This window comes from Pipistrellus hanaki, assembly GCF_964339955.1.
Source record: "Pipistrellus hanaki genome assembly, chromosome: 12".
NCBI classification, from domain to species: Eukaryota; Metazoa; Chordata; class Mammalia; order Chiroptera; family Vespertilionidae; genus Pipistrellus; species Pipistrellus hanaki.
Window position 1 is genome coordinate 56,681,725 of NC_140514.1, and position 25,617 is coordinate 56,707,341.

At 46.9% G+C, this 25,617-nt stretch overlaps 2 long non-coding RNA genes across 2 annotated transcripts in view; both read right to left on the bottom strand.

The window, feature by feature from the left end:
- The window catches only part of LOC311631090, a 630,545-nt gene that overhangs the window by 266,111 nt on the left and 338,817 nt on the right, over positions 1–25,617 (bottom strand). The gene's annotated exons all lie outside the window — the stretch shown is intronic.
- Positions 19,599–22,887, bottom strand: LOC311631177. Its single transcript, XR_014796517.1, has 4 exons — positions 22,688–22,887; positions 22,206–22,330; positions 21,844–21,934; positions 19,599–21,437 (listed from the first exon to the last, which is right to left on the bottom strand). It is a non-coding gene; the product is annotated as an uncharacterized lncRNA (long non-coding RNA).

Sequence of the window (25,617 nt, forward strand, 5' to 3'; positions counted from 1 at the left end):
ATATTCAATAACATTAATCAAAATTCACTAATTTAAAAAAGAAATATCTGAAATAAGCTAGATGATTTGCTTAGGTGGCTACCTTCCAAAAATTTATATTAAAAAAAAAAAAAAAGGCCCAGCCTGGCTGGCATGGCTCAGTGGTTCAGTGTTGACCTATAAACCAGGAGGCACAGTTCAGTTCCTGGTCAGAGCACATGCCTAGGTTTCAGGCTCACTCCCCAATGTACAGGAGGCAGCCAATCAATGATTTTCTCATCATTGATGTTTCTATCTCTCCCTCTATCTTCCTCTGTTAAATAAATATCTATATCTATATCTATATCTATATCTATACCTATACCTATACCTATATCTATATCTATATCTATATCTATATCTATATCTATATCTATATCTATATCTATATCTATATCATCTACATCTACATCTACATCTATATATAAAAGCCTAAGTGACCATTGTGATGGGTTGACTAAACAACCAGGGCAGATGCTAACGCTGAAGCTGTCCCCTGGTGGTCAGTGTGCTTCCACAGCCAACCTCCTGCAGTTCCTCCCCTTGGCTAGCTGGCCCCAATCAGCCCCGATCAGGACTGGGCAAAACTTCCCCATTGGCCCCTATCGCCAGCCAAGCTGAGGGACCCCACCCATGCATGAATTCATGCACCAGGCCTCTAGTTCATGTATAAAAGGCCCAGATAAGATTTTTAGTATTTGCATTTCAAAGGTCCTGGGATTTTGATTCCAAAACCAATTATCTATAAGCACTGTGAGCTGAACAGGTGAGGTTTTGGGAAAGGTAAAAGGATTTAGTGGGCCTTGATATTCTGGAGCCACATCTCTGATCTTATGAAGACTACATTTTAAAACAAGGACAGTACTTCTTTTATTCCTAAAAGATTGGCAAATGTTTGTAAAGGTCTAACAAATTCGTTCACCCATTCTTGAAATGTTTCTATCTGAGTATGTTTTTCTCTGAGGCTCTGTAACAATTACAGAGAGTTCCAGTTTACAGGTAGCATATAGCTGAGGGTCATCTTTGAGAGTTGTAAAGGCTTGCATGCATGGAGAAGACATATTGATCTAAGACTTCATTCTTCATTCACTTCCCTGGGAAAACAGGTCCAGGTCACTTCCCTTTATAGTGGGCCAGGCTATGCTGCAAAAGATTAGCCTTTTTTTCTTGAGGGACCCTGAGCCAAATTTCTCCCTGTTGGAGAGTATGTACCCTCAAAAAGGGGACTCTCAAGGCACTGTGGCCTGGTTCCCCACCCTCAGAAAGACATCTGTAGCAAGCTGAGAATTAGAAGCATATCTGCAAGTCTCTGGGCTGTTTGGGACATTCTGAGCAGGGAAGACATCTTAAGCTCTCTCTCTCAGGCTCTCACAGAAGTTAATAATGAAGAAAAGATGGTTAGCAAATGTTCAGTCAGTCTCAAGATTAATTTCCTCTTGGGAAGTTCTCTTTTTAAAATAATAATTTTCTCCTTTTGGGTTAGTATCTGCTTCATCCTATATAATATAAGCCTAATATGAAAACTGTCCCCTCAGGTAGGAGTTTGACCAACTGGGAGTTTGACTGTTCACTATGACGTGTGCTGACCACTAAGGGGCAGCATGGAACATGGCAGCGGCGATGACATGGTGCTGGCAGTGGGCAGCAGTGTGATAGTGATGCTGACAGTGGTGGCAGAGGGAGGCTGGGCCAGTGAGTGGGCAGGCTAGGCCAAGGTGGGTATTAGCGAGAGCCCTGATTGCTGCCAGGCCACCCCACAGCTGGTGACCAGCAGTAGGGGCAGGTGGTGGGACCAGTGAGCAGACAGCATGAGGCCAAGGTAGGGTTGTGGGGCTGTGAGACTGGAGGCTTTAGCTGGGTCTGCAAAGCTGTGTGTGAGCTAGGGCCCAGTCTCTGAAGCCCACCCCGAGGGATCCCACCTGCGCACAAATTTTGTGCACTAGGCCTCTAGTTTAGTTATAAATACATTAGAGGTCTGGTGCATGGATCCATGCATTGGTGGGGTTCCTTGCAATCCAGGATACCTCAGGGGATATCAGACTGCTGGTTTTGGCCTGGTCCCTGCAGGCCAGGGATGGAGTACTGCTTGAAGTGGCTCCTGTTCATCTCCATTGCACCTGTCATTGGCTTGCGCCCAATCAGTCCTGATTAGAAGAGGCTCTGGCCACCAAAGCAGCGCTCTCCAATCATGAGCCTGGAATCTGCACCTGTCAGTTAGCTGAGTAATGCTCCTGCTGTGGGAGAGCACTGGCCACCAGGGGGCAGCTCCTGCATTGAGCCTCTGCCCACTGGTGGTCAGGGTGAGTCATAGCGACTGGTCAACCAGTCATTTGTTTATTTGATTCGACCAGTTGTTTGGGCTTTTATATATATATTATCCTTCTGAAAAAAACATGTGGACATCACTGATTAAAAAAAAAAAATCTTCCTATCAAGTGAGTTGAGGCTGATTTGACCAGTGTATGTTGTCCTGTAACATGCTTTAGTTGTAAGGGTATAGATTCTGATTTTAAAACAGCCATTGCTTGGTTAGGTACCCCTACTATTAGCATGAAAGCTTTATTCCGAGGAGAGGGAAACTTAGTTGGATTAAGAAGGAATAAAGTAGTCCTAGTATCTACAAGTGCCTTAGTAAGTTCCCCTTTTAATATATTTCAATTTCTCTGAAAGTAATAGTAAGGAGAGGGGAAGTACCCTCTCAGAGTCCTCAAGCAGCCCTATGTTTGCTTCTGTCTGTTTTCTTTGGAAATCCAATTTCAGATTTTTACAATCTTTCTTATGGTGACCTGGCTTTTTATAGCAAACAAGACTCCTCTGCAGTTTCACAGCAGACCTTATTGAGCAATGCTGTTGCCTGGCTCTCAGAAACCAGTAAGTATTTTAATTGGAATGGGTCAGAATAGCCAGGATTACACGTCCTAACAGTTAAATTTCTTTGTAAACTCATCGAGGTCCTGGATAAAGTCAGAAATAATTGCTGGTTCCATTCCAGCTGAGACCAGCTCTCCCCCCCCCCCCCCCCCCCGAGGTAGCTGTTCAAATTCCTATTTTCATTTTCTCTTAAGTCAGTGGTAGTAGAGGAGACAGAAGGGAAGAAAGAAGGGAGAGGAAAGGGCAAGTCAGGACAAGGAAGCTCAGAGAGCAAAGGACATGGTGGAAGAGCTATCAAAGCATGAAGAATAGGGTGTAGGCTGGCATTAACTTCAGAATAGTTCCAAGACAGTCTCTTAAATTTATTAATTTTCTTTAAAAATTTGTCCTATACTTCTTCTTAGAAGCCTCTAATTTCCAAATCAAGATATTCATTCAGTTTAATTTTTACACACAAAATATGAGTTTAGGTACCCAAAGACAATTGCATTTTGACCATTTTTTAAGTTGATATTTTCTAATTAAATTTTCCTATTCTGCAAAGCACTTGCAAGTAAAGGCTTCTTATCAGACATATTGAAAGAGGGCTGGGGTTTGGGGGTTTATGGCCTTGGAGGCACACTTTTCCATGTTAATTTTAGTGTTGTTGTTTGTTTTCTTAACATCTGCAGTCTGAGCAAATTTTCTAATGATGTTAGGTAGTGGGTCAAAGTGTGCTGCTTATGGGTTGAGCTCCACGAGGCTCTCATCCCTCGAGTTGCATTCAACCATCTAACGTGCCTCAGTTTCTCTCCGAGCTGTCTAAAACAACCAGAAGCGCTTGAGGCCCTGGCAGAACAAGCCTTAAGAGGGCACCCGGAAGAGTCAATCAGTGAATTCAGTTGAATTGGGACTTCCCTATGGCACTCTTGCACGTTGTGAGGAATGACGTCTGGCACCTCCACAAAGATTCTTAGTTGCCTAAGAAGACCCGAGATTTGGGCTGGAGGGAGGATGTGCCCCTTTATCTTCAGAGCTGAATGAGGTCAGCTCTCATTTATTTGGCAAAGGATTTTTGCTTAGACTCTCAGAAAGCAATTCCAATTGAAAAACCAAAATCAAAACCAGCCACCCATTTTTTCCTCCAGTCTCACCTTAGCCTGGGTCTGTCAACTCTTAACCTTAGTTCTACCTTGAGGATTTAAAAAATACAGCTCAAGCCGAAACCGGTTTGGCTCAGTGGATAGAGGGTTGGTCTGTGGACTGAAAGGTCCCAGGTTCGATTCCGGTCAAGGTCATGTACCTTGTTTATGGGCACATCCCCAGTAGGGGGTGTGCAAGAGGCAGCTGATCGGTGATTCTCTCTCATCAATGTTTCTAACTCTCTATCTTTCTCTCTTCCTCTCTGAGAGCCATTCCCTCTATCCAAAGCAAGGGGAGGTCCTGGATCTAAGAGATAATTCACCCAAGTTCACCTAATGGGAGGGGAACCAGTGGGCTCCATGGGCCCTTTGCTGGATCCCAGCACCGGGTTTGGATCCAAGGGATGGTCCTGGGTGAGTTTCTTTGGAATCCTGCAGACTACACAAAGTAATGTTACAGTAAGAAACATTACAACTTGTAAATAATGTTTGTGAGTTTATTTGAGCCAAACTATCAACAATTAATGGGAAGCAGAATCTCAATGTATTGAGATAATACTCCCAGGAGGTCAACATTTAGATACCCATGGTAGTTAGAACTTCTTTGAACCTTCCCAAGTTTTATCCACCAGCTCAGAAGTCAGTTTTTAGATGTTCTTCCATCTACTATGTGATTATCCTTGAACCTGAATTTTTATCTACAAATTCAGCTTCAAAATACAAAGGCTCAAGACTACTTGCTGGTCCTTGCAGTGTAAGCATTTAATTTCCTCCTTACTTTCTACTGCCGAGGGAAGCAGCCAAAAATGTGTTTTTTGTTTATTGGTAAGGGGCCTTGTTGAAATAAAATTACTTAAGAATGTGTCTATTGCAATTAAAATAGGTATAATGTTTATATTAACATTTTAAAGTTTGGTTGCTCTGGGGACGTTGGTTTACATGAGTATAAATAGGTGATAATGAATACGATGAAGTGTTCCATAGGAAAACTGCAGCTTCCTAGGAAAATGTTAGTGTGGCTAGCCTCCCTAGTTGAGTTTCTGTGCATTTTATATAGTAGGTTAAAAAAATTGATTCATGAAGTTTTCCCACCTGAAATCTTAGCAAATGTATTGACCACGGGTTGCATAAGATCTGATTATGAAGTAACCAGATTAGGAAATAGTTGTGGGAAAACAAAACTAAGTATTTGCACTTAAATACGTTGTCCAAAATTTTTATTAAAATTATACCAATTAGAGGAGGAAGGTTCTGGATCTAAAGGTGCATTCCATCCTGTACCCTGGGGGCGCCTCTCGACAGACTGTCGCATGCGCCAGTGTGGCCTTGATGCCATTTCATTATTAGAAGTCCATGTCACAGCACTTGCTTCTCTTTCTTCTCAGTGACTTGGTTATTTCCCAGAACACCACAGGTGCCTCTCTCTTCTGCTGCTTACTCATTTTCAGCCCACTTTGTGTGTCTCAGTGTCCTTTCTTCTGGAATCTCTGTGCTTCAAAGAGGGCAGAGCCTATATATTGAAAACACAATTGTCATCTCTTCCTTCAGATTCTTGATATACTGTCCTCTGTCTTTCTCCAAGACACTTTATTTTCCACTTATTATCGTGTATATGTCACATTTTCCACATCCAAAAGCACAGAGGCCAAGCTAAAAGGAGAAAAATGGAACTTCTCATTGCTCTCTTGGGGATATTTTCAAATCAACTCAATAAATATATTTTGTTGAAGGCATGATATGTTCCAGATACTAGGTGCTATGGAATGGGGTGAGCAAGAGGAGTAGATATAGGAATACAAAAAAAGAAGAGCTCCAGCCACTGAGGAGGTTAGGGTTGGTGGGGAAAGCCATAGGCACCCAAACCATTGCATAGGCCAGATGTGGGACAGGAAAGACTGAACAGTCACAGAATCCAGAGCTCATCACTCCCAATGGGAGGGTAGAGGGAAACTTGAGAGATGAGTTTGCATTTCCGATGAGAGTTGAAATGTGGCTGGGGTTCAGGTATCAAGGGAAGGCTAACAGAGATCCAGAGACTGGGAATCGGAAGCGGGTAGGATGAGAAAGTGCTAAATGGGATGGAGGGTGCCACTGATTCCTGAGGACAGGACAGGAGAGAGGTGACCATGGGTGTGAGGGGACAGTTGTGGTGGATTTAAGTGGAGGTTATGGTACCTATCAGAGCCATCAAAAAGATTTTCCAAATATTTTATTTTTTGAGATGATGCTACATACATGTTTTAAGGAGAAACTTTGCCATCATAAACTTTCTACTTAGAAGAACACCGGTGCTCCTTTCTTGTCTGTGATTTTAAGATAAACAATTGACATCATGTAATATGAATGCAATATAAAATTATTTCTTATTTGACTTTGAGTAAATTCCATGAAGTTTGTTCTTAACATTCCATTAATAGAATTTTAATGGCTATATACTACTCCAAATTTACATTTCCCCCTCTTGTTATCTTGTAGGATGATCTATTGGTGTAGTATTGCCATTCAACATTATTACACCTAAAAAAAGAGATTGTTTTCATATGACATTATATTTAAACCTTGCTTAACTCCTTTTCATTATTAGAAAGCCATGTAATTTGACTAAAACTCAGAGAAGCCTCCTGGACCTCTGCCAGGTTCCTGGAAGGTGCCAGAACCCACCTTCTCTTTGCCCTGTCTTTCCTTGGCAGTCCATCGTGGGCTCTTAGATGCCTCTCACCTCCTCTGTGCAGGAGCCTTTCTGCAGACTTCTTTCTGAAAGTCTAATTCACTCTCTCTTGGCCACCAGTCCTCTTGCCAGGCACACGCCCCTTCCCTGGGAGGGCTCAGGAGTGGTCCCTCCTGGAAACTCACTGCTCCTTCCGCCTGCCCAGTCTTCCTGGCCCAAACGTATGCTGCCCAGCTAATGCCCCGAAGAAGAAATCTATCAATCTTCAGCCAGACTGCCTGTCTTCCACCTAGCAGCTGGACTGCCCGTCTTCCTCCTAGCAGGATGGGGCACCCCCCCCCCCGCCCCCGCCATCTCCACTCAGGCCTATAGGTGTGGTCCCCTGAAATCAGGCCTCTCTCCAGTAGCTCTTGCTACTGCTAGGGGTTGCCTGGCCAGAGCTATCGGGCAGAGTGCCTTGAGTTCAGGTGCACAAATTCAACATGGCTGTCCCCCTGTTTACTTATTTTTTGTCACCATTATTAATAACGGTGACATTCTGTCTTCCTTTACTTCTGCCTCCTCCCGTCACAGTTATCTCAGATCTTTTACTCCTTAACTCCAGTTCTCATCCTGCCCAACTCACTCTGAGAAGCTGGCCTTATGTTCTATCAAGAAGATTGAAAACACCTAGGGAGATCTAATTTTGTACCTTGACCCACCCTTTTATATATCCTAGAACCAATGTTTCTCTTCTGCTTCAGAAAATGCCAAATAACATATAAAAGTGCCCAAACATACAAAGGACAAGACTAGTGGTTCATTTTCAAAATCTAAAAAATAATTCATTGATTAAAAATCCTGTCTTCTGGTTTTAACAAGTAAAAAATACCCACTTCATTTTCATTTATAATAGTTTAATTTCCATGCACACCACTAAAATATTTTAAAATCTAGCTATAAAAATAAAATGTTTATTGAAAAAATGTGAAAAAATAGAAGAATAATATGAGGGAAAAATAATCCATACAACAAAAACAGTGGCTAGATAGTGTTTTGTAGCATCTAGATTGCATAGGATTAAACATTGGCTACTTAAACTGATTAGCTGAATAATTTTAGGCAATTTTGCTCTAATTTCATCATTATTAAAATTGGGATCAAAATAGTATCCATCCTGTTTGTTTTTTGTTTTGTTAATCCTCACCTGAGGATATTTTTCCATTGACTTTTAGGGAGAATGGAAGAGGAGAGAGAGAGAGAGAGAAAGGGGGAGAGAGAGAAAGGGGGAGAGAGAGAGAGAGAGAGAGAGAGAGAGAGAGAGGGAGGGAGAGAGAAACATTCATGTGAGAGAGACATGCCTATTGGTTGCCTCCTTCCTCCCCCATGCACCCCAATTGGGGTGGGGATTGAGCCTGCAACCGAGATACAGGCCTTTGACCAAGATACATGACTTTGACTGAACCAGACCCAGGGCCTTTCAGTCAGAGGGCTGACGCTCTATCACTGAGCCAAACCAGCTAGGGCTATCCTTTGAATTATTTTGATGACTAAATAAAATAATGCATTAAAAGTTTTATCACATACCCTGGCACAACCCTAAATCAATGTAGTTTTCATCCTTTCTTCCATTTTTTATGCATTCATGTTACATACTGCATACATATGTGTTTAGAGAACTGGAGTCACGTGCATTAGATGCACTATGCCCTGCCTTCCAACTTAACAGCTATCTTGTCAGCACTTCCCTGAGCTAGTTTGCATTCTTTGAACACTTGGTTTTTAATGGCTGAAGAGCATTCTGTTCTCTGGATTTACTATAATTTACTTAACGAAATCTCTATTGTTGGCTAATTAGGCAGTGGCAATTTTTTTGCTATTATAAATGGCATAGCAGTGAACATCCTGGTACATAATTCTTTGTTTGTTTCTCTGGTAATTTTCTTGGGATAAATTCCAAGTAGTGTAATTATTAGGTCAATGGATCAGAACATTTGTAAGAATCTTGATCTATGTGGCCAATCTGCTCTCCAGGAAGTTTGTCTTAATTTATATTCCCCACAGCAATATGCAGGGGTTTTATGTCATCAGACCTCGGCCACTGGTGGACAATGCACAATATTCCATTTAGGAGATGCTACCTCTTAGTAATGGGGACCCTTACAGCACTTCATATTTGTCCATTTTGATTATAGGAGTGAGTTTTGGGTGATGCTGGGAGTTTTGGGTGTAGCTTTCCTTAATTTTTTTAATTGATTTCAGAGAGGAAGGGAGAGGGAGAGAGAGATAGAAACATTGAGAGATCAAGCCCCTCAATCTGGCATGTGCCCTGACCAGGAATTGAACTGTGACCTCCTGACTCATAGGCTGGTGCTCAATCACTGAGCCATGCTGGCTAAAGCTTTCCTGTAGGCAGTTACTCCCAGAGTACTAAAATGAACGTGAGAGACTTCACGGTACAAAAGTGAAAGATTAAATGCAGATCTCAATTATTTTACAGACAAGTACTATAGTTACTTTTTAAAATGTTTATGAGATTACTAGTGGCCTGGTGCATGAAATTCATGCACATTAAAAGGGGATTAATTAGAGGAAATATTGCTATTTGCACTTTCTCTATAATAGAAGTGTCAGAGATGAAAGAAAATTAGTAAAATGCATATGAAAATCTTCCTTCTGTCAGAGTCTGGGGTGCACCATGGGATCCAGAGTCAAGTCCCTGCCCACCCATGGCACCTCAAAATTGCACGAGACCCAGCCCCAGCCAGCCCCACCTCCATTGGGCAAGATCCAGACCTGGAGGCCCCACCCTTGTCAAGCTCCACTGGGTGAGGATGGGGAGCACAGCCTCAGGTCTCCCATCAAGCTGCACCGGGTGGGGGCACAGCCTCAGATCTTCCATAAAGCACTGCCAAGTGGGGGGAGGGGCAGCCTCAGGTCCCCCAGTGTACCCTCAGGTTGCCTGGCCTGGAACCAGAGTGGAAGCGTGGTCTGAGATCCCCTGGTCCAGCGCTGGGGTGGGGAGCCCAGCCTGAGGTCTCCCATCAAACCCCACTGGGTGGGTGGGGGGTGGGGGGCACAGCCTCAGGTCCCAGCTGATTGCTTGTTAAGGCTCATTATGGACTTCAGCCTTCGCTGTGGGTACAGTCATCTTGTGTTATAGAATCCCCCCCCACACACACACACTGTGGGTGCTGCCATCTGTGTTGTGGCATAATGGTCAATTTGCATATTCCCTCTTTATTTGATTAGACACTGTTCATTTGGTAGTCACCTTCCCTATAACTTGCAGATGACAGGGTCCCCAGGCCGAAAGTAAGACCCACTTTTCATCTCTCTCATGGCTGGGCACCAACTCGGGGCGCATGCCCTGGGGGTGCCTAAGAGTTGGCTCTTGAATGTAAAGCGGAGCAGAGGGAAGTTTTCTGCCTCAGATCCCAAGGCGGGGAAGGAGTGCAGACCGAGCTATGGGGATGGGGCCTCCGAGAGCAGGAAGGCCGACTCCACCCTAAGACGCTGGCCTACATCCGGATCCTAACTCTCTAACTAGGAAGGCTGATAATGAATTGTGTCTGCCAGTGTAACGGTGCATTTCAAAAGACTATGGATGTGAAGTGTGCGCGTGCGTGTGTGTGTGTGTGTGTGTGTGTGCACGCACGTGCGTAAGCCATGACTTTTTTCTTTTTTTACTGAAATAATGTGTGCTGTTTAGAAAAAAGGGGACTTGTCCTTGGCTCTGCAAGGTGAAGGCTGTGGTTTGTGCGGAAGCCAGGTGCTGTGTCCTGAGGAGGGTAAGAAAGAGACCTTTCATGTTGCCTGGGAGTGTGAGGGCAATTAACACGTTTGTCAGAACAAGCCAGGGCAGTTTCTGTGCTGTGGGGACTGATCAGGGCAGCGCATGCTCGAGTCACAAGCGGGGAGCAGGATGGCTGGCCTGAGTGAGGACTGGCCACTGGTGCTGCCCGGACAGCTGAGTGGAGACTGGGATAGAAAGGAAGTCATTCAGGAGGTGCAGATCCGGAGCCGAGGGAGGAGGCTGGCCGAACAAACTGGGGCTGACAGGGGCACTGCAGTGGACCCTCATGCTTGTTGAGCTTGCTTGTCTCACTGTTTTGGTCACAGGCCTGAGTTTGGTCAGTATACTGGTTTTTATTTAAAGAAATAAAGGCCCAGTTAGATGTTGTCTGTTGTATCAACAGGGATTACTTTCAACTTAGATTCTTTGGTGATAGGCAGGCTGTACTTGCGAAGCACAGCGATTGGTGTTTGCACATCACACATCCGCACGAGGGAGAGAGTGACTGGGCTAACACCACAGTGCTTCCACCAGTAACTCTCCGGGACCTTGTTCAGCAAATCTGGGAGGGGTGCTGCCCTGCCGCCCCTCTCTGACTGGGGGCGGTCTGTGCGGTGGCTCAGTGGGTGCTGGGGACAGTCTCTGTTACAGTGTAGCCGGGGCGGACGGAGCACAGCCTGGGCTCTGCAGGGAGAACTCTGGGGTCCATGTGGGACTTGGACTCTGATTTCCTCTCTTAGCCTTGAGTTTGTGCTTTTGGCATCTGAATCCTTCTTGATTCTTATCTTAGTCTGTAAATAGCACAGAAATCGCACATGGAAAAGTGGAACAAACCATACTTTCTTCCAAAGGGTAAAAGAAACATTCCATAGAATAAGGGAGGAGTTGTTCGCCGGGGAAATGCGCCCTTGCTAGTGCCAGTGTGAAAAAAGAACGAGTCAGTTGGATTCAAACTCTGCCTCAAAGAAAGTTTTGAGCGTTTGCACTTTTTTCCTTAACCACCCTCTTAGCCCTGTTGCCAAATATCAAATCCCGAGTTTTCTGAAGGTTGAAAATATTCCCGTTAATTTTTCTCTCCCGTAGCCCTGCCTTTGCAGGCCTGGAATGGAAACAGTGAAGCTGTAGTAAGGGACGGTGGCATTCCCGGCTGGCGGGGCCTCCTGGCAAACCCGCAGGAAGTCCGTCCTACCAGCCACAGAGGAGTTGTCAGTTACAGACTGTTTTGAAAATTCAGGTAAATTTAGAATAAGCAGTTTACATAAAGAAATGGAGTGTGCTACTTCTTTCACGAAAAATAAATACGTCTATGAGTCAGATCCATAGCGATCTTTCTGAAAAGCGGGAGCTGAGCCGTCTTGCCGGAGATCTTGGGATGATGAGCTCTCCTCCTGCAGGAGACGCGCAGTCGGCTCTGGTTTGGTCAGAGCTCAGGACACAGGGCTGCGGCTCCTGTGGATTCCAGAAGCTCCATGTCTGACTCAGTCCACAACGCCTGCAAGAGGCACCGCTCTGCCAGCTCCTCAGGGTGTTCTGAGGCACTGACCCCCGCCCCTGCAGTGCCCAGGCCACGGGCACACTGACCTCTACCCCTGCAGTGCCCAGGCCACGGGCACACTGACCTCCCTCCCCTGCAGTGCCCAGGCCACGGGCACACTGACCTCCGCCCCCTGCAGTGCCCAGGCCACGGGCACAGTGACCTCTACCCCTGCAGTGCCCAGGCCACGGGCACAGTGACCTCTACCCCTGCAGTGCCCAGGCCACAGGCACACTGACCTCTACCCCTGCAGTGCCCAGGCCACGGGCACACTGACCTCTACCCCTGCAGTGCCAAGGCCACGGGCACACTGACCTCCCACCCCTGCAGTGCCCAGGCCACGGGCACACTGACCCCCGCCCCTGCAGTGCCCAGGCCACGGGCACACTGACCTCCGCCCCTGCAGTGCCCAGGCCACGGGCACACTGACCTCCCGCCCCTGCAGTGCCCAGGTCATGGGCACACTGACCTCCCTCCCCTGCAGTGCCCAGGCCACGGGCACACTGACCTCCCTCCCCTGCAGTGCCCAGGTCATGGGCACACTGACCTCTACCCCTGCAGTGCCCAGGCCACGGGCACACTGACCTCTACCCCTGCAGTGCCCAGGTCATGGGCACACTGACCTCTACCCCTGCAGTGCCCAGGCCAATGGGCACACTGACCCCCGCCCCTGCAGTGCCCAGGCCACGGGCACACTGACCTCCGCCCCTGCAGTGCCCAGGCCACGGGCACACTGACCTCCCACCCCTGTAGTGCCCAGGCCACAGGCACACTGACCTCTACCCCTGCAGTGCCCAAGCCACGGGCACACTGACCTCCGCCCCTGCAGTGCCCAGGCCACGGGCACACTGACCTCTACCCCTGCATTGCCCAGGCCACGGGCACACAGGTTCGCCTGCTCCGGGGCTCAGGACACTGGGAGGGAGAGGAGTGGGAGAGGGTGTGGGCCCAGCCCCGGGGCAGCTGCAGTGCGACTCTCCGCCCAGGGCCCTTTCTCCCTGAAGGGGCGTCCTTACTCCTTCCTAGGGGAGACCCCTCCAGCGCAGGCCTCAGCCCACCTTCCGGGGTGCAGCTCTCCGCTGGGAGCCTGCTCTGGGCAGTCCACCTCAGCAGGGGGCGGGTGTCAGACCGTGAGCCTCCCCACGGAGAAGCTTCCAGAGCTTCCTTCTTCTTTAGCTTGCCTGTGTCTCCATTTTAATAAAAATGTACACGTTAAGAAAAAGCTCATTTCAGAAAACACGAGGAAACAAATCATGCAATAAAACAAGCCACAGTTGCTCCATACACCACTTTAGCTTCCTTTTGTGTCAAAGCAAAAATCATAATCCTATGGACTAAAAAATCCCAACATATATGCTGTTTATTTGATTAAAAAAAACAAAACATGTGAACATTCTGAGGAACATGTGAAAAATGTAGAATATACTAAAGTGAAAAAATATTCTAGAATTTCACCCTGCATTTTAGTGTAATTCCTTAGCCGCTCTTAAAAACGTATTTGTGAAGAACATACTGTTCACATACTTGCTGAGAATACCTGGCACCGGAGCAGTCGGAGTGCGCCGTGGAGGAGTACTGAGCAAGGTTTAACGACAGACACCGGCACCCTGGGGTGCCTTCCTGCTCTCCCATTAAAAGAAAAAAAGAACCCCAATGCTTCGGGCATCCTTGTAAAGACACAGTGAGTCATGAGTCAGGTTTTTTACAAAGAAAATGCTCACTATATTATTGTACTTAGAGATTTCATGGAAGAAAAATGCTTTTTTATGTTTAATAGTTCTCCTAGTGTCTCAATTGTGTCATAAGCTTCTCTGGAACAAAGCCCTCTCATGTATTAGACTGAGGCACACCAGCTCAGTGGCTGCAGGTATTGTGAAACTGCAGGGTCACTAAACATGGGATGTTTAAAATTGTTGAGTTATCAGAGCCCAGCCTGACCCTCGGGGGTGCTTAATAAAGATGCCTGTTCAGTGCATAAACCCTCCACTTCTGGGACTGTTTTTCAGACTTAATGTGTAACCTCATGTCTATTCCTACTGCACTTTACTTTTTGAGCCTCAACTTCCCGGTGATGCCCATTGTTATTTTGTTGAAAGAGATAACCAGGAGAAAGTCACAAAGCAAAGCCGTGTACCACTAGGATGCAATGATGTAGCTCATTTGTCTGAATATTTCATATGCATTTAGTCACTTTTATAAAAACTGGAGGCCTGGTGCACGAATTTGTGCATGGGTGGGGCTCCCAGGGGGAAGGTGCTAAAAAGCAACCAGCCCTGCAGGTGGGTGGTGGGCGCCCTTGCCGGCCTGGGATCCAGATCCCTCCCGCTGACATTCGCGCCAGTTGTTGGGAACCACCTGGTGGTGCTTTTCTATCCTTTCTTCCTGCAGAGCCTCTAGGGAGGGGAAGCAGGTACAGTGCCCGAAGCCGGCTTCTAGGAAGCCAGCGGTGCTGTTGGGATCTTGCTGGTGGCTCTGGTCCTTCGGTGCCAGGCCTGTTCTCTAGAGATGGACCTGCAGGACTACTGAGGGAGGGAGGGGCTGCCACTGGGCTGGTCGGCCGCTGGAACAGACCAGTCAGCTGTGCAGCACTCCTGCTGTGGGAGTCGGACATCCCTCTCTTAATCCTGGACCACTGGCTACTATCCACTCACCTGCCTGCCTGCCTGATTGCCCCTAACTGCACCCCCTGCCATCCTGATCACCCCTAAACACTTCTGCCTGCCAGCCTGATCGCCCCTAACTGCCCCCCTCTACTGGCCCGGTCACCCCCAATTTCCCCCCCACCAGCCTGGTCGCCCGCTCACACACAACTGCCCCCACCCCTGCCAGCCTGGTTGTCCCTCACTGTCCCCCCTGCTGGCCTGGTTGCCCCTCACTGCCCCCCTCTGATGGCCTGGTCACCTCTCACTGCCCCCCTCTGGTAGCTGGGTCACCCCTCACTGCCTCCTTTGCTGGCCTGGTTGCCACACACAGCCTGCTAGTCAGTCCTTTGGTTGTCCCTTGCTAACCCTTTTGCTAGCCTGGTCTCTCCATGCAGCCTGCTGTTCAGTTGTTACTGTGAGGGCATCGTGACCAATTTGCATATTACCCTTTTTATTAGTACAGATTACTCATGTCAGTGCAATGGAATTCACACAAGTAATAATGGCCAAATAACGATGAAGATATTGCTTGTTATTACAATTTGTTCATATTTTATAAATGAGCAAACTAGACTTAGGAAGGCTAAATAATTAAGGATAACTAAGTCCACATGTTATGCAGAAGAAATGACTCGGGTTCTTAAGAAACAGTGCTAAGTAGGAGATATTGATGAGAAAGCCTTGATAGAGGAGGCATCATGAGTTGAATCTCATAGTGGGACTAGAAAATAGAGAGAATTTCTGGGTGGAAAACCATAGTAACTGAGGATGGCTTGGCTCAGGCATTGAAGGTGAGTGACACCTGAGGGTGACAGGTGTACGGTCAGAGAAGATCCCGAGTCATTGCTCTCAGGCAGCTTGTAGTATCCTCTCCAGAAGTCAGCGATCGGCTCGTGTGTCTGAGCAGCCTACCCTTTTACTCCCTGTTTCCGCAATACCCATCGCCCTCCTGTGTCCCTCCCATTCACAGGGAACAGAACGTAGGGGAAGGAATAACAGAGATGATTAAGGCAATGAGCAGACAAATCAGGGTGTCCAGGGCACTATGGTCTGAGTTTTAATAATTCGTAATTAGATTAACATACTTCTGTGCAGAAATGTGAAACATTAAACTATTTTAAAGATCTCAGAACAAAAGTTTACACATGTAATCATCTTATTTACTATGAGTGTGTTTAGTTTAGTAGACTTTTCAATGGGAGAAAATATGAAAAATTAAAGGTATTATTGAGAATGCAAAAATAAACATTATCAGATCAATTTCAAAGTTAAAAGGAATTTAGAAAAATGACATAATTTTTGGTGAATTGTGCATGTTGTAGGGTTTCAAAAGGCTTTAAAACCTTGAATCACAATGTGCTTGCTATTAGAATTTTTCAAACTTTTAAGGCTTTTGCTTTTCTAGTGCAGTTTCTAAGTATTGTCAATTGATAAAATGTATGCTATAGCAAATGTTTGGGAAATATTTAATATAACTATTGAATTGTACTTACCTCAATTTTTCCCCTTCCACTTAAGAAAAAGCATGATGTAGACTGGAGGAGAAGTTGGCAGGCACAGAGGTTGAAGTGTGAGTTTTGGATGTTTGGAGTTGTAAATATGTGGAGTCTTGATCTTGAATGGGAGTTTAACATTACCACTTACATGGTTGGAAACATTTTGCAATAGTAACAATTTCACATTTGCATAAACAGCTTTATTATAGTTGGAATAATATATAGGAAGAACACAAATTACTCTGACCAGAAACCTATAAAGCAATCACATTTCAATGAGGATTTTACTTAAGATCATAGACTCATCAACTTTAAAGTGTTTTTATCTTTCACAAGAGACAAATCTAGTCTGTTACGACTAAAATCCCTTAATATCTGCATTTTATGGCTGGCATATGTGCATTGCCTTAATGGAACTTAAAATAAGACCACACATGAGAAATTAAAAAAAAAAAAAAAAAGAGGCAAAGAACCAAAATATTTAACAAGAAAATTCTATTTTTTACTCCAAATAGTAAAATAATTGATTTGAAAGTGTTTATTTGGATTGAATTTAAGCCTACCACTCCTTTCCATTCTTGATTTCACTTTGGGGGTACAGCAGTCCCAGACGGCCAGGCCTCTCTGGCTTTCCCCCCGGTGCCCTGTCGGTGTTGGCACTTTGCCTGTCTTGGCGCGGTGGCGGCAGGCTCTCAGGGACACTCCTGCAAGGACTCTGTCAGGACATTGAGGGAGGGAGGTAGCTACAGTCCAAACGCAACAAATTACAGGCTGTTTTCTTTATTAATCTGGAACTATATGCCCCACCTTTTTAAAGCCAAGGCTGAAAACAATTTGTATACCATCTTCAAAGGTAAGTGGGTTAATTATTTGGCTCCTAGGAAATTTCACTCAGGCCTGTCTTAGTTGCCTATAGGTTGAAAATAAAAGTAATTGAACTGAGAAATACAAATTTGGTATTGCATGATATTGCTGTTTTGTTGTAACTCTAAGCCAGTTTTGTGTAGCAAAACTTGGAACTTCAATTGAGCAAACCATGATAGCTTTCAATGTTTTAACTCACCTGGTTATAAACTCCATGTCTTAAAAAATATTTATTTGTAAATCTGAAGAGAATGAAAACCTGTAAGACCATTTAAAGGAAAGTACTCATCTACAGACTTTTATATCTCTGGTGTCATTCAAAGAATGTTAACTTGTCAAAGCCATTCTAATTTTTCTATATTTTATTCACTCTTAAAAAACTGAATGGTGCTTTGCTTCCTTAAATTCAGAAGTAGAGTGTTAATTCAGGAGACAGCTGCAAAAATGCGAAAATCTTTGTATTTTTTTCTTGACAATTCAATGATTTGTGCAGATGTGAGGGGAAAGTGTATTACCAAGTTTAAAATACACTTTAAAAGAAAGGATGAGTAACGATGAAGCTAATATTGCAAATGTTTCTCCAAACATCGGCTGGAGATTGGAATATAGTTTGGCTGATTTTAGTCTTTATTTTAAATTTAAAAAATGATAGTTAGAATTTAATAATGAAAATTTAGTAATACATTGTAGCTGGGCTTTTACTTCTTTATTCATTTGGATTTTTATATGCAACCCTATGACGTAGCTATGAATAAATCCCCATTTTACAGAGGAAGAGAAATCACACAACAGGTCAACAGTCATACTGCTAGTAATCTGAATTCGGTGGGCTGCCTCTAGAATACACAGTATTTTACCTCGCCTTTCTGTAGTGGAAATTAGTATGCCTGCATATTGTTTTGAGGCTGGGGCAGAGGGTATGACAAATAATTTTGAACATCATTAGTTTCTTGACAGTGATTTAAAAATAAAAAAGAATATATTTGAAATCACCTGGGATCCCATTACCAAGGTGATGAATATGATAAAGCTTTGGAGTGTGTCATTCTAGTTTCTCACTGTGTTTGGACACATCTGTACACAGATGTACATTTATTGGTCCCCTCAGCTTTCCTTATGAGAAGAGTACCCATCAATCAACCAGCCAAGCCTTGTCACTTCTCATCTTGGAGGATACTACATAGAGTTGCCAAGTTAAGAAACAGCTCAATAGCAAATCAATGTGTGTTCTCTGTAGAAGCCTGTCCTTGTGTATGTGCATGTCCGTGTGTGTGTGTGTGTGTACTCCAGATTGTTGCTAATCCCTTTTTCTTTTCTATCCAGTGTCTTAATATATGTAGCATTTTGCTTTCCATCAGCCATTACAAGGTCATCTCATAACTCCTGTAATTGCTCTAGAGGTTAAAGCAATTACATCTTACATCTTGCATAGCAGGGATTTCCAGTTAAATTTTCTGATAGCAAGTAGCCTGTATTTAACACAGATTCTCTCAAATATACTGTCCAAATTTTGTGCATGCTCTTCCTCCTCCCCTCCCTCTATTTTGTGGCACTTATTAGGACTAGTCAGCAGATATTTTCAGTTTGCTGCCCTCAGGGTGCACTGTAGGATTGCATTTTTTGGACCTCTCCTTATCGTGGGGGTCATGTGACTGAGTCCAGCCAGAGCAGCAGCATTTCATTGCTAGGACCAGACACTCTAGAACAGCAGTTACCAACCAGTGGCCTGTGGACTGCTGGTGGTCCGTGCGGTCCGAGAGGTTGGTGACTGTTGATCCAAAACACTGTAGCTCACACAAATGTCAGCCATAGATGTCATTTAGAAGTTTTTAGTACCACAAAAAGTAAAAAAAAAAGAAAAGAGGTGGAATTGATTTTAATGTTTTCTTTAAAATATTAAAAATATTATCATGTTAACATTAATCAACATAAAATGATTGAGATACTTTATATTCTTTTCTCACAATTAGGATCTCTACAAGTCTTTGACATCAGGTGCACATTCCACACTTACCGAAACTCAGTTCCTGCAGGCCCGCTCCAGGGGCAGTGGCTGCTTGTGGCTAGTGGCTGAGCGGCCGGAAGTGGAGCTGTCTCCCACCGCCAGGGTGCTGGGCAGTGAGGCATGACGACTGCCCCACCCTGGGCCACAGAGTGAGGAGATGGGAGTGGAGCTCCCAACTGCCCTAAGAGAAGCCTAACTCACCCTTGTTGTTATAAGACACTGAATTCTAAGTATTTGTTACAGTGCAACATAATCTAGCCTGATCTTCCTGATACTTCTTTCCTCAAAATAGGACCATACCTGATTTTCACCTACTTTTGCATCTAACCCACTTAAAAAAATCCTTCAATTTCTTATGTGTTCTTCTATTCCACAGCATATTTTTTGACATCTCAATAATAATGCACTTTATGCACATACCACAGTTTATGAACAAGTTGCTCCATTGTTGTACTTTCCAGTAATTTATAATTATACAATAAATAATAAGTGCTGCACTAATCCTCCTTAGAGCTAAATATTAGGGCACAATGATTTTTTTTTTGATGGAAGTGAAGTAACTGAAATAAAGGCACAGCATTTTTATTGAAGTATTTAATAATTACTTCTGGTATGTCTTCAGAAAGTATTAGTGTATTATTTTACCACCTGAAGCATGGCACAGAGCATTTTAATTTCTTATTGAGGTTAAATATTTGTTCACATGTGAATTGTACAATTTTTTATTATTTTGTTAATTGTTCATGTCAATTGTTCATCAACTAAGTTATTTATCTTTTTAAAATTGATTTGTAATAATTCTATCTGTAGAGCACACTATTTACTGTTTTATCATTAACATTTTATAGGTTCTTTATATCATCTTTCTGCAGTTTTGAGTTTTTACAAAAATAGAGATAGTTTAAAGTGTGCTTTTCTGTATAACATCTTTAAATCAGATAATTTTGATTCTTCAGAAGTAAACTAAAGTAAACCATTACTGAGCATTTAGTTAATCATTGCATGTTTCATCTTTAAAAAGCCACATGTAAACCCTCCTTGATCACAGAACAACACGTGATCTGTAGATATTAAATAAGACATTCTATATTTTCAACATAAAATACCTTCTCTGAGTTGTGTATCTGTTTTCCACAGGTGAAATACGTAACATCTATCCAGTATTTCCACAAAATCATAGATTAACTACGCTAAGTGTGTGTTATGGTTTGTTGAACCCGAATTGCTCTAGCCAGTAACTTAATGAAAAAATGAGTTAACTCTCCTTTTCCTCGTCCCTCCCTATTTTGGCCCAGTGGCTCGCCAGGCATTCTTTCTAAAGGATCCGCTTGGTTCCAATTTGCTTGGTGGTCCCCAGTTCCTGTTATCATCTCATGCTTTCAGCATCTGCCTGTTGTTTCTGGAAAGTGCATTGTGAATTACAAGCTCATGATATTTCGGAACACTTGTATGTCATTCTCAACGCACACAGGATGATTTGCATTAGTTTGTAATCATTGTTCTTTGCAAAACAGCGGTAGGAGGGTTATTATAATAACTGCCATTTTGCCCCTGGGAAGCTGGGACTCGAAGGCGGAGCGACTGAGCAGAGGCTGAGACGGCGGCAGGACGGGGTCCTGGGGAGGCTGCCTATTGTTCCCTCGCTCCGCCACAGGCCGGGCTGCGCTGTCTTTCTCTGCATGTCACATTTATTATTCTCCCGCCACGCCAACAATTCTTCAGGAACACGTGACATGCTTATAACAGAGGTTGGAATAATAATGCCTCCTATTGTATTTTTCTTTCTCTTTTTAAAGGTGGTATTTCGACAGCTTGGAAAGGAGGTAAGAGACGGAGAGACGCTTTACCCTTTTCCATGGACCCACTGAGAGGCGTCACCGAAGGCACCAAGTGGATCCAGCCTTTTCCCTTGGGGCCAGAAGTTCACTCATATGAAAGGACAACTCTGCAGGTGCTCTTCTTCCATATCCATAATAATAAAAGGCAATATGCTAATTAGACCGGATGTCATTCCTGATGAAGTCCGGCCAGGGCCAGAGGGAAGCTGGGGCCAGCTGCCAGGGGAAGGAAGGCCCGCTGTTGCAGGAATTTCGTGCATCAGGCCTCTAGTGTTTAAACAACAGGAGGTGGAGAATGGTTACGATAGGACCACAAATAAGTGCTGTGATGTCAAAGGACTTTTTACTTCTTCAGAGTGACTACACAGGATACATTGGGAAACATGTAGGAATATTCATTTCAATTTAACCTTCCAGGGAATTTTGTACCGACCTTTACCCACGCCGGTAACAGCCACACTCTTCAGCTGTTCCACAGAAGGCTGTTGGAGGGACAGAGAGCTCCGGCTTCACACACCAGCGGGCGGAGCCCTGGCACTGTCCTGGAATGCACACTGTTGCTTTCCATGGAAGGTTTTTGGAAATAGTTCCCCCTGTGACTGTTTCTGAAAATCAATATTGTACTCATAAACATAATAGGCTATAACTTACAAATTACTGCCTCCCACTTCCCACTTCCCTGACTTCATTACAAAGACATTTGTGTTTGTCCTATATGAGTATTGCTTGTGGATAGTTTCCCATAGTTTGGAAGACATGCTTCTGGCATCGCTTTCCATGTAAATTATGAGAAAATGCGAATTTTAATAGGAATCTTCGGAAAGCACCTGAAGGATGTGAACAGAATTGTTGTCCATCTTAATTTAGAGGCTTAATTTGGAACATGCTAGTGTACCTTGTTCTTTGCCTCTCGGTGTCCCACCCACCCCTCTCCCGGATTGCCGCCCACCCTCAGGAAGCAGGCCAAGGACACGGAGTGGTCACACTGAGAGGGGGACTCAATCAGTTTACCTGAGAAGTGAGCTTCTGCTTCAGGCTTTCAGGAGGAAAGCTCCCACACATGTGTATCCATGTGTGGCTCTGTACAGAGAGCACGAGGTCACTGCTTCCCAGAAAGGCCCCTCACGCCCAGAGTTTCTGTCTCCATATCACACGGGGGATAAGAAAAGCTCACCTGCTCTTAGGCAATGTAGGCTTTACATTGCAGAGGATTATAAAAGAGGAAAATTAATCAAACCTGCCAAAGGTCCTTCAGTTTACCCCCCCTTAAGTGGCCGTGTGCCTTCTATAGCATCACCCCTTCCTTCTTGTCCTCCTGCTCTCCTGGACCTTTTTACCCACAGCTCCAGGGTTTGTGGCCACACCCTTTGTACTCACCCTGCTCATTCTGGGGGCTGAGGGGTCCGAGGCAGGGAGATCAAATTGCATCCCTGGCTTGTTCCCCCTGTTTCCGTTTCTTGTCTCCAGGCACCCTGACCTGGGGCAGTGGGAACCCCGCCTGGGGCAGTGGGAACCCGGCCTGGGGCAGTGGGAACCCGGCCTGGGGCAGTGGGAACCGGACTTGGGGCAGTGGGAACCGGGCCTGGGGCAGTGGGAACCGGGCCTGGGGCAGTGGGAACCGGACCTGGGGCAGTGGGAACCCGGCCTGGGGCAGTGGGAACCCGGCCTGGGGCAGTGGGAACCCGGCCTGGGGCAGTGGGAACCGGGCCTGGGGCAGTGGGAACCGGACCTGGGGCAGTGGGAACCGGACCTGGGGCAGTGGGAACCGGGCCTGGGGCAGTGGGAACCGGGCCTGGGGCAGTGGGAACCGGGCCTGGGGCAGTGGGAACCCGGCCTGGGGAAGTGGGAACCGGACCTGGGGCAGAGGGCCCTGTTGGCAGGAGACAAGGGGTGCAGTCTTTGCAAATTCATTTCTTAGCAGTGTAGCTGGGGCCTTGCCAATTGGTGGTGAGGTGAGTTAGGACCTTCAAAGAGAGAAGTCACAGGACTGGAGGCAAAGTGGTCATTCTCACTGAGGACACCAGCAAACCCATCCTGAAACCACCCGGTCACCACCTGTCCCGGACACAAAAATAAAAAAACAAAATTTTAAAAAAAGGAAAGAAAAACTCCTTCACCACAGCACATGCAAACACAGTTTCAGAGGTAAATAGTCCCCATATCTAGCAACCAAATTTTGGGCTCATTTAACTGAAATTCCTGCTTGGGAAAGTCATGTGGGTGGGGGTGTTGGCAGCTGGCCTGTGGGAGGAGACGCCTGAATCATCTTATTAAAACCAGACAGACAGCAGCTACATGCATGATGTTCTTCTGGCAAACTTTTTTTTTTTTTTTAAGACGCCAACTAGCCACAGCAATATATACATTTAATCCTCACCTGATGATATTCTTTCATTGATGTTTAGAGAGAGTGGAAGGGAGGGGAGAGACAGAGAGAGAAACATCAGGTGAGAGAGACACATGGGTTGGTGGCAGCCGGGAGGCACCCACAGGGCTGGGGATGGAGCCTGCAGCCCAGGTACTTGCCCTTGATTGGAATCGAACTCATGACCCCGTGCTCTGTGGGCCAACGCTCTATCCACTTAGCCAATCTGGCTAGGGCCTGGCAAACTTTTTTAAAAAATAGAAATTTTCAAATTAATGGCTCACTTAAATCCTTCTCATATGAGCTTTCCCCACCTTTACCCCTGAACCCCCTTCTTTTTTGTGTCTCTATTCCCTGGGAAGATTAAATAAGACCACACACACACACACACACACACTACAAACCAGAAAGAGCACCTTATGTCTGAGAATGAAATATACATACATATATTTCCCCTAGGAAACTGTTTTGGTTTGGAATAAAATTATATTTATATCTATCTCTATCTCTGTATCATCTATATCTATGTCCATATCCCTATCTCTATCTCTATCTCTATATATCTACCTGTCTATATCTCTGTCTTTTGTGAGGAAACGTGGCCCCTCTGTGGTTTTCTCACCCTGGCCGTCTGACAGAATCTGCACTAACGTGTGTTTACAGAAAGGAAAAGGAAAGGAAAGCCCTCCGGAGCAGCAACGGTCACTCCTCAGTCTGGCCAGTCCTTCCCCTGCGGTGTGTGTGTGTGTGTGTGTGTGTGTGTGTATGTGGGTGTGTGTGTGTGGGTGTGTGTGGGGAGCCACCTCGGCCCAGGCCTCCGGGCGGCCCCATTCTCTGCCCCGGAGCTGGGCTCAGCTTCCCGGGATTCACCCTTGGCCCGGGCCCTGGCCGTCCCTCCGGTCCGACCTCACTGTCCCTCCGCCTGACCGCCGCCCGGGTGCCCAGGCGGTGTGGCCCCAGGCCCGGCTGCGGCGGGCCGCCCTCCGCCTGTGTGGCCGGGCGGCGGGGTCTTTGGGGCGCCCCCCCCCCAGCCCGGGGCGGGCTCCTCCTGGGGCGGCGCCACGGGCCCCCAGGGAGCCTGGCGGGGCGCCTCCCTCCGCCCCAAGAGGAGGACGGGGCGAACGCCGAGCCGAATACCCCCGCCCGGCCCAGAGCTCTCCCAGGCGCTGGCGGCTCCCGCGGGCCGAGGCGGCCCGGGGCGGCTGAGGGAAGCGGAGCTGGAGGAGCCCGCAGCGGCGGCACTGGGAACAGCGCTGGACGGCCTTTATCTTCCCATCGCGGGCAGGCCCCGGCCGAGCTCCAGCCCGCGTGCCCCCTGCCCGGCACTGCCCCTGCCCCACACTGCCCCCCTGCCCCCTGCCCGGCACTGGCCCCTGCCCGGCACTGCCCCTGCCCCACACTGCCCCCCTGCCCCCTGCCCGGCACTGGCACTGCCCCACACTGCCCCCCTGCCCCACACTGCCCCCCTGCCCCCTGCCCGGCACTGCCCCCTGCCCGGCACTGCCCCCTGCCCGGCACTGCCCCCTGCCCGGCACTGGCCCCTGCCCCCCTGCACTGCCCCCCCCCCCCCCGCCCAGCACTGCCCCTGCCCGGCACTGGCCCCTGCCCCCCTACACTGCCCCCCCACCCGGCACTGCCCCCTGCCAGGCACTGCCCCCTGCCTGTCACTGTGCGAGCTCTGCTGGGACCCCTCTGTCCAGGGGCGCGGGCCTGCGGGACCCCTCTCCCTCCCACCGCACAGCCAGCCCTTCCGGCCCTCCTGCCCGTCGAGGGCCCCCCTCCTCTCCCTCTCTTCCCCTCTCCCCCTCTCCCCATCTCTCCCCATCTCTCCCCTTCTCCCCCTCTCCCCCTCTCTCCCTCTCTCCTCCTCTCCCCCTCTCTCCATCTCTCCCCATCTCTCCCTCTCACCCCTCTCCTCATCTCCTCTTTCCCTCTCTCCCTCTCTCCCCCTCTTTCCCTCTCTTCCCCTCTCCCCCTATCCTCCTCTCCCCATCTCTCCCCTTCTCCCCTCCCCTCTCTCTCTCCTCCTCTCTCTCCCTCTCCCCCTCTCCTCCTCTCTCTCCCTCTCCCCCTCTCCTCCTCTACCCTTCTCTCCCTCCCTCTTCCCTTCTCCCCCATCTCTCCCCCTCTCCCCCTCTCCTCCTCTCTCCCGCTCTCCCTCCCTCTCCTCCTTTTCCCCTCTACCCCCATCTCTCCCCCTCTCCTCCTCTCCTCCTCTTTCCCTCTCTCCCTCTCTCCCTCTCTCCCCCTCTCCTCCTCTTTCCCTCTCTCCCTCTCTCCCCCTCTCCCCCTCTCCCTCTCTCCCCCTCTCCCCCTGTCCCCTCTCCTCCTCTCCTCTTTCCCCCTCTCCCCCTCTCCCCCTCTCCTCCTCTCTCCCGCTCTCCCTCCCTCTCCTCCTTTTCCCCTCTACCCCCATCTCT